The sequence below is a fragment of the Salvelinus namaycush genome, chromosome 4, assembly GCF_016432855.1.
Source record: "Salvelinus namaycush isolate Seneca chromosome 4, SaNama_1.0, whole genome shotgun sequence".
Classification (NCBI taxonomy): Eukaryota; Metazoa; Chordata; class Actinopteri; order Salmoniformes; family Salmonidae; genus Salvelinus; species Salvelinus namaycush.
The window spans coordinates 21,187,431-21,197,900 of NC_052310.1; positions in this window are offsets into that span (position 1 = coordinate 21,187,431).

Genomic DNA, 10,470 nt, shown 5'->3' on the forward strand with positions numbered 1-10,470 from the left:
TTTGGGGTCACATTGAAATGTCCTTGTTTTTCAAAGAAAAGCACATTTTTTGTCTATTAAAATAACATCAAATTGATCAGAAATACAGTGTAGACATTGTTAATGTTGTAAATGACTACAGTAGTTGGAAATTTATAATGATTTATAATGGAATATCTACGTAGGCGTACGGAGGCCCATTATCAGCAACCATCATCTTGTGTTCCAATGGCACGTTGTGTTAGCTAATCCAAGTTTATCATTTTAAAAGGCTAATTGATCATTAGAAAACCCTTTTGCAATTATGTTAGCACAGCTGAAAACGGTTGTTCTGATTAAAGAAGCAATACAACTGGCCTTCTTTAGACTAGTTGAGTATCTGGAGCATCAGCATTTGTGGGTTCGATTACAGGCTCAAAATGGCCAGAAACAAAGAACTTTATATATAATATCTGTAACGAACGTCGTCGGGAAAAGGAGAAGAGGACCAAAGTGCAGCGTGGTAAGTGTTCATTTTGATCAAAAACTGAACACTGAACAAAACAACAAAAGACGACAAACGAACAGTTCTGTAAGGTGACGACACACACTAAACAGAAAACAACTACCCACAAACCTAAGTATGGTTCTCAATCAGAGACAACGATAGACAGCTGCCTCTGATTGGGAACCATACCAGGCCAAACACATAGAAATACAAAACAAGGACAACATAGAACACCAGACATAGAATGCCCACCCAAACTCACGCCCTGACCAACCAAAATAGAGACATAAAAAGGATCTGGGCGTGACAATATCAAATATCACAAAAATGTAAAACAAGATTCTCTGGTCTGATGAAACCAAGATTGAACTCTTTGGCCTGAATGCCAAGCGCCACGTCTGGAGGAAACCAGGCACCATCCCTATGGTGAAGCATGGTGGTGGCAGCAACATGTTGTGTGGATGGTTTTCAGCGGCAGGTACTGGGAGACTAGTCACGATTTAGGGAAAGATGAACGGAACAAAATATAGAAATATCCTTGATGTAAACCTGCTCCAGAGTGCTCAGGACCTCAGACTGGGGTGAAGTTTCACCTTCCAACAGGACAACGACCCTAAGCACACAGCCAAGACAATTTAGGAGTGGCTTCGGGACAAGTCTCTGAATGCCCTTGAGTGGCCCAACCAGAGGCCGGACTTGAACCCGATCTAACATCTCTGGAGAGACTTGAAAATATCTGTGCAGCGACGCTCCCCATCCAACCTGACACAGCTTGAGAGGTTCTGCAGAGAAGAATGGGAGAAGCTCCCCAAATACAGGTGTGCCAAGCTTGTAGCGTCATACCCAAGAAGACACGAGGCTGTACTTGCTGCCAAATGTGCTTCAACAAAGTACTGAGTAAATGGTCTGAATACTTATGTAAATGTGATATTTCAGTTTTAAATTTTTTATCAATTTGCTAACATTTCTAAAAACCTGTTTTTCTTTGTCATGATGGGGTATTGTGTGTAGATGAATTAGGAAATAATACAATTTAATCAATTTTAGAATAAGGCTGTAACGTAACAAAATGTGGAAAAAGTCAAGGGGTCTGAATACTTTACGAATGCGCTGTATATACTGTATATATATATATTTTTGTATTATATATCTTTTTTGGGGTCTGTCGAATATGTGATGAGGTGGAGGTGTGTGTGTCTGTGTGTTTGTGTATTGCTGATGTTGAAAGCTAAACATGCTGCATAACTAGCCTCATCATTATGTTATATTGGGGACCTGTATTTGACCAATTACTTCTTACTGCCATTGTCTTTTACAGTATTTATAACTTTACTAATACCACCGTTTTTCAGGTAAAGGGGAAAGAAACCATCACTATTCCTAAGGTTTTGCCAATAAGGCAGCAGCCTTCAAGTACTTAATAGGAAATACACACTGCCAGTTGAAAACAAACAAAATGTATTAAGTATGTTAAAATGAAGTTTTTTAAACCTAAAAAGAGGATACATTTTAAGAAAGATTACGAGGTGAATAAGACAAGTGGATAGTCACACAATTGTGGTCGATTTATATCATCCAGATAAGGTCATATTTACATGAATAACTCCTGTAGGGGAGATTGGGGTTGGTTGTCTCAAAGCACAAAATGCGGAATTGTGTTAGGAATATTGTTCGATAAAGGCTTGGCCAGTTCTAAAACTCTGTATGATCTATATGGCTTCATGTCCTGTTACAAAGGGAATAAGTTACTAGCAAACATTGTGACAACCAACCCCGCGCTAGGGCTGGTTGTCACAAGTGGACAGAGTGTGTTTTGATGGCTTATAACTCCATTTTTGGATATGAGGATAAAAATGGTCCCCATTTCAACATTGGTCTTTCCCCTAATATTGAAAAGAGAGATATACAAGTGCTGAGAAATACACACAAGAGTAAAAAGTATAACAACCAACCCCAGTCTCCCCTATGAAAGGCATCTGGATTTTTCAGAATGTTCACTAGAGGGTATATTTTCAAATGATGTTGTATGACAATGACAGTAATAACCTTTAGAGAAGTCTCCCTGTTTGGCAAACAATCAATCAAAATGAGTATTTAGAGATAGCTGGTTTTGAGTGACTGTATTTTTTTTTAAATCGATCATAAAACTCAGTCTTATACACTTTGGTGAACGGGTACACAATAGCATCTGAATGAGAGGCAAAAATTAGAGTTGCTTTAAGGGGAAATATCATATAGATTGAGATGTAACAAGAATTGTTATATACCATTTTACATCATTTGAGATACAGAGTTCTTTTATATATATCGGTAGTGTATTATAATTAAACCAAGCTTTAAAAAAGAAAATCATATCAACTCACCTATGATCCATTGCATCAGTCAGCGACAACCTAAACATTCGGAAGTCAGTGGAATCAACTCTGGGTAGGTCTGGGCCATTGTGACATAGACACAGCACAACCATAGAGATCCTATTAAATGACCAATAGATGCGGTAAAGAGGTCAGTGGAGCGCAGACCGTGGGGGATAGAAGAAGGACGTCGAATTGGCGCACATTCAACCAATCTGTTCTAACCCAGTGGATATTCTTCAAATCCATCAAGATTTATGTATTGTAACAGGCCCACAATGTGGTTACTAAAGTCTGATTTCAATATATTTGGCTGTTTTCGCTGCATAACATTTAGAAGTTGTCCCACACGCTTCGGTTGAATGCATTCAGTTGTGCGACTGACTAGGTATCCCTGTTCATTTCCTTTTCAGGTTTAGAAGAAGTAACTGACAAATGATAACTCCCATTCGAATAAGCTGTTAGCATAGCAAGCATACAAAATCAGTGGTCAGTTGTTTTTAACTGTTTTATTGTATTTATTTATTTTTATTTCACCTTTATTTAACCAGGTAGGCCAGTGGAGAACAAGTTCTCATTTACAACTGCGACCTGGCCAAGATAAAGCAAAGCAGTGCGACACAAACAACACAGAGTTACACATGGGATAAACAAACGTACAGTCAATAACACAATAGAATAATCTATATACAGTGTAGTAAGATTAGGGAGGTAAGGCAATAAATAGGCCATAGTGGCAAAATAATTACAGTTTAGCATTAACACTGGAGTGATAGATGTGTAGAAGATGAATGTGCAAGTAGAGATACTGGGGTGCAAAGGAGCAAAACATAAATATGGGGATGAGGTAGTTGGGTGGGCTATTTACAGATAGACTGTGAATAGGTGCAATGATCGTTAAGCTGCTCTGACAGCTGATGCTTAAAGTTAGTGAGGGAGATATAAGACTCCAGCTTCAGTGATTTTTACAATTCTATCCTGTCATTTCCTTGCAGAGACCTGGAAGGAAAGGCGGCCAAAGGAGGAGTTGGCTTTGGGAATGACCAGTGAAATATACCTGCTGGAGCACGTGCTACGGGTGGGTGCTGCTATGGTGACCAGTGAGCTGAGATAAGGTGGGGCTTTACCTAGCAAAGACTTATAGATGACCTGGAGCCAGTGGGTTTGGCGACGAATATGAAGCGAGGGCCAGCCAACGAGAGCATACAGGTCGCAGTGGTGGGCAGTATATGGGGCTTTGGTGACAAAACGGATGGCACTGTGATAGACTACATCCAATTTGCTGAGTAGAGTGTTGGAGGCTATTTTGTAAATGACTTCGCCGAAGTCAAGGATCGGTAGGATAGTCAGTTTTACAAGGGTATGTTTGGCAAAGCATGAGTGAAGGATGCTTTGTTGCGTAATAGGAACCCGATTCTAGATTTAACATTGGATTGGAGATGCTTAATGTGAGTATTTGTAGTTGTCCACATATTCTAAGTCAGAACCGTCTAGAGTAGTGATGCTAGACGAGCGGGCGGGTGCGGGCAGCGATCGGTTGAAGAGCATGCATTTAGTTTTACTTGCATTTAAGAGAAGTTGGAGGCCACTGAAGGAGTGTTGTATGGCATTGAGGCTCGTCTGGAGGTTTGTTAACACAGTGTCCAAAGAAGGGACAGAAGTATACAGAACGGTGACGTCTGCGTAGAGGTGGATCAGAGAATCACCAGCAGCAGACATCATTGATGTATACAGAGAAAAAAGCCAGCCCGGGAATTGAACCCTGTTGTACCCCCATAGAGACTGCCAGAGGTCTGGACAACAGGCCCTCCGATTCGACACACTGAACTCTATCTGAAAAGTAGTTGGTGAACCAGGCGAGGCAGTCATTTGAGAAACCAAGGCTGTTGAGTCTGCAGATAAGAATTCGGTGATTGACAGAGTCGAAAGCCTTGGCCAGGTCGATGAAGAAGGCTACACAGTATTGTCTTTTATCGATGCCGGTTATGATATCGTTTAGGACCTTGAGTGTGGCTGAGGTGCACCCATGACTAGCTCGGAAAACAGATTTCATAGCGGAGAAGGTACGGTGGGATTCGAAATGGTCGGGGATCTGTTTGTTAACTTGGCTTTCGAAGACCTTAGAAAGGCAGGTTAGGATAGATATAGGTCTGTAACAGCTTGGGTCTAGAGTGTGTCCCCCTTTGAAGAGGGGGATGACCCCGGCAGCTTTCCAATCTTTGGGGATCTCAGACGATACGAAGGAGAGGTTGAACAGGCTAGTAATCGAGGATGCAAAAATTGCTGCGGATAATTTTAGAAAGAGAGGGTCCAGATCGTCTAGCCCAGCTGATTTGTAGGGGTCCAGATTTTGCAACTCTTTCAGAACATCAGCTAACTGGATTTGGGTGAAGAAGAAGTGGGGGAGGCTTGGGCAAGTTGCTGTGGGGGGTGCAGAGCTATTGACCGGGGTAGGGGTAGCCAGGTGGAAAGCATGGCCAGCCGTAGAAAAATGCTTATTGAAATTCTGTAATACAGATGATTGGTGACGATGACATCCAGACAAGCATTATACTCCAATTTTTACTTCAACATAGTGTGAAATAAACATATAAACAACATTTTGCTGGAGGGTAAATGGAGATTTGGGACCTTTCCCCCACAGCATCCTTCCCCCACGCGTTTCCATGGCATTTCCATTGTTTTGGTCAGGTTCCATTGGCCTCTTTACCACATCTAGAATTAAGAATACTTGAGTATTCTAATTCCTAATTCTATGAGCCCAACAAAGTGAGCTATGATTTCATTGATCAGTGCACCTTGAACATTCCGTTTGAACTATTTGATGGCTGACCACTGAAAATATAACAGCACCTACGAAACAATGTAGAAAGTGGTATCAAAGCAACTGGCTTGCAATGGAGCCTCCGGAAAGTTATGAGGAATTACTGCAGGAATACCTGAAACTGAGGGAGGAGAAGGAGCAGATGAACCAAGTGATCATCTGGATGACGAAGAGAAATAGTCAACTAGAGAATTTGTGCTCACAACATGGCCTCAGTACGGATACTTCAGTTCAGCAGGAGGCTAGGTTTACCCCGCATCCGCCCTCCAGACTCCCTGTGCCCCCCACAGCAGGCCTCAGGGTGAGCAAGGTGTGGCTAGAGAACTCAAGTAAGACCAAGATGGCCTCCATGATAGAGAAGGTAGATAAGGGGACTTTGAATCAGGTTATTTTGTATTGCAATATATGTTTATTGGAGAATAGTATGCAAAATTACAGATATCACATGACATGTAACAGTGTTCACCTGTTTCCTCCAGGTGACTTTGAATCCATTTCAGGAGAAGAAGAGGTGCGAAGTAGTGGAGGCGAAACAGCAAGGAGGGTTACAGCAGTCGACGAGCAAAGCCGACTGCAATCGGAAAGAGTGTGATATCTGTGGCCGGCGCTTTCATCCTGACCGTCTGGAGAAACACAGCCTGATATGTGCCAAGGTCGCCTCCGAGAGCAAAAGACGTGGGGTCTACGACTCCTTCAAGCACCGGTACAAGGGCACCAACCTAGACAGCTTCATCAAGCGATCTATTGATCCATGATTCATGTGATGTGGTGTGTTGCCTGTCCTCCAAGCCTATAGGCTCTCCTGACTATGACAAAGTTTAAAACTCTTCCCCTACTAGAGAAACCTTTTTATTTTCACTTAAATAAAAAGTATACTTGAATTGTTTGGATCTATCAGTGTATTTCAAGAGAAAGATATACTGATGTGTTCCCATCACAGTCCATTGGTGCATTTACACTGTAAATATGTCCAATGGTGGAAAATGTACCGATTTTTGGGGATCTGGGTTGAGCAGGCATAGGCAAACACAAATGGCCTTTTTCAAAGATTTATTCTTAAGGTATAGTTTTGTCCATAAATCATTGCAATTAAGTTCCAAACATCAATCCACATCTATATCCAATCCATATTCAGTTCTGCATACTTTGCTTTCCATTTATCTTTTACTTTAAAAACCGAGTTAATTAAAATCACAAACATACAAACCAAATAGAAAACACAGGAAGTGGCAAAGGAAGTGGCACAGGAAGTGACGCAGCCCAGCAGGCAGGTGTCCATTTTCTTCAAAAGAAGGAGTGGATACTGTGTTTTGACCCTTACCGTACTGCAGAGAAAACTCTCAACAGTACATCATTCTTTTTAAGCATAGCAGCACTTCAACATTGAACATTTCTACAGATACGATCTATAAGTTTTTCTTATGTGTGTAGAGATGATAAACGATGACTAACAAGGCCTTACTATTTTAATTGCCTTTTTAAATGCCCACACCAGTAGAAATCAACTTTTTTTTCTCTCGAGCTGACAGACGATGGCCAGAGCATATGATGATGCACAAGGATTTAAGTCAATAATTCATTGATTTGGTCAAAGTATGATACAGTTGAAGTCGGAAATTTACATACATCTTAGCCAAATAGATTTATACTCAGTTTTTCACAATTCCTGACATTTAATCCTAGTAAAAAGTCCCTGTCTTAGGTCAGTTAGGATAACCACTTTATTTTAAGAATGTGAAATGTCAGAATAATAGAAGAGAGAATTATTTATTTCAGCTTTTCTTTCTTTCATCACATTCCCAGTGGGTCAGAAGTTTACATACACTCAATTAGTATTTGGTAGCGTTGCCTTTAAATTGTTTCACTTGGGTCAAACGTTTCGGGTAGCTTTCCACAAGCTTCCCACAATAAGTTGGGTGAATTTTGGCCCATTTTGACTCCTGTACTCCCTGTTCACCCATGAATGTGTGGCCATGCACGCTTCCAACTCAATCATCAAGTTTGTAGACGACACAACAGTGGTAGGCTTGATTACCAACAACAACGAGACGGCCTACAGGGAGGAGGTGAGGGCCCTCGGAGTGTGGTATCAGGAAAATAACCTCACACTCAAAGTCAACAAAACAAAGGAGATGATCGTGGACTTCAGGAAGCAGCAGAGGGAGCTCCCCCCCATCCACATCGATGGGACAGTAGTGGAGAAGGTGGAAAGTTTTAAGTTCCTTGGCGTACCCATCACGGACAAACTGAAATGGTCCACCCACACAGACAGCGTGGTGAAGAAGGTGCAACAGCGCCTCTTCAACCTCAGGAGGCTGAAGAAATTTGGCTTGTCACCGAAAACACTCACAAACTTTTACAGATGCACAATCGAGAGCATCCTGTCGGGCTGTATCACCGCCTGATACGGCAACTGCTCCGCCCACAACCGTAAGGCTTTACAGAGGGTAGTGAGGTCTGCTCAACGCATCACCGGGGCCAAACTACCTGCCCTCCAGGACACCTGGAAAAAGGCCAAAATGATCATCAAGGACAACAACCACCCGAGCCACTGCCTGTTCACCCCGCTATCATCCAGAAGGCGAGGTCAGTACAGGTGCATCAAAGCTGGGACCGAGAAACTGAAAAACATCTTCTATCTCAAGGCCATCAGACTGTTAAACAGCCACCACTAACATTGAGTGGCTGCTGCCAACATACTGACTCAAATCTCTAGCCACTTTAATAATTAAAAATTGGATGTAATAAATGTATCACTAGTCACTTTAAACAATGCCACTTTATGTAATGTTTACATACCCTACATTACTCATCTCATATGTGTATACTGTACTCTATACCATCTACTGCATCTTGCCTATGCCACACAGCCATCGTTCATCCTTATATTTATATGTACATATTCTTACTCATTCCTGTACACTTGTGTGTATAAGGTAGTTGTTGTGAAATTGTTAGATGACTTGTTAGATATTACTGTACGGTCGGAAGTAAAAGCACAAGCATTTCACTACACTCGCATTAACATCTGCTAACCATGTGTGTGACCAATAACATTTGATTTGGTAGGAAGGATGGTCTCGGGGTCCGAGGGTGTAGCCGCGGGGCTATAGAGGCTTGAAAGCGCAACCGGCTTGACATTCATCAGTCATTCAAATTAATTTCAAAATATGTCATCTACATTTATTTCTAAATAAATGGTATTGGCTACCATTTGAATGACAGATTTTAATTAATGACATCAAATTAATGACATCAAATGGATATCAAAGAGTGCATTTAGTCCATCCATAGATATTTGTATATATGGTTGCGGCAATAGCCTACCGTCATTACATAATATAAATACCCATTGTAATAGCTCAACTAACGTGTGGCTGACGTCGAAAGCCACACTAATCGCACAGCCTTGCAGCATCCCAACTCATCACATGACCATCCCCCAGCAGATGGTTTGCGTGACGTCACATTGATTCGTGAGAAGAGCGCCTTTCGTTCGACCTGGAGGAATTCTGAAGGATTTTATCACAAGTAAGCTAATTCATAACTGATTAAATCTATATATGTAAATGTGAATTTTACAAACAGAACGGTGTCAAACAGAAATGCATTTTTTTATGGTGAATTTGAACGTGCTTGTCATCTTGCGCGAGTCCTCACCTTGAGAACATTTCCTCTCTGGTCCATGCACTTCAGCTGATGATTCGATGCGGCTTGGTTCTGCCATAAGCTATTAGGTGTTGTTTAAAATAATAGTGATAGACCTACTGTACTCTATGTCATCCCTAATCAAATGGAAGAAATTGCAAATAATGTCAGTCGACCATTAATCGACGATGTTAGAATCATTCTGTATTTGCATTAGGCCGTAGGCCTAATAACCATAGACCTTCGGTCAAAATATAACCGTTTGTGATAAAAACGAAATTCATTATCTATTCATAATACTCAAATGTTTATTTCAGTGACCATCAAACAGAGGTGCTATCTATTTATTTCGTCGTCATTTTGGTTGAAATATGGCTATAGCTGGTCATTTCAAGCAATATTTTAGACATGTGTCCTCATAATTTTCAATTCGCCTACATAATTGTTAGAAAGACGTATATAAATTCATCAATAATATTCCTATGATTATTCCCCGTGTTCCCCGTTGCCTTCATCATATTATGAAAGATGCTCAATAGACTAGCCTACAGCTGCAGCATCATAATGGCGTCCTTGAGATGAAGGACAGTGCGGCAGAGAAAACGACATCTCTTTCTGAAATTGATAGAATATTTGATATTTTAACGATTGAACGTAATATGCTTTATGTTATTTAGAATATTTTAGAAATGTATTAGAACATACCTAACCTATATGAATTATGTTCGGGTTGACTACCTGGGCAGCGGATATATGTTTATGATAGCATTCCATTGGACACGGACAGTTAATCCTCATATCCGTGTTGACTGATCATGATGACAGTCCTTTCACATCTGGAAAGAAAAAGGAAGCCATAGAATTAGAAGAATGACATACAGTACCAGTCAAACGTTTGGACACTGTACTTCTGACCAATTTGATGATATTTTAATGGTAAAAAAAAAGATTTTCTTTCAAAAACAAGGACATTTCTAAGTGACCCCAAACTTTTGAATGGTAGTCCAAATGCTAGACCTACTGTTCTTGAACTGTTCAAGCTAGAGACACACCAACCCAACTTTGTTCAGGCTAACTATCTATCCGTCCACCCGTCTGTCCTAGTCATTTTGCCCTTCATTTTGCCAACAGGGGTATTTTTTTTTACCTTAAAGGGGTGAGTGTGTCAGGTGGTCACC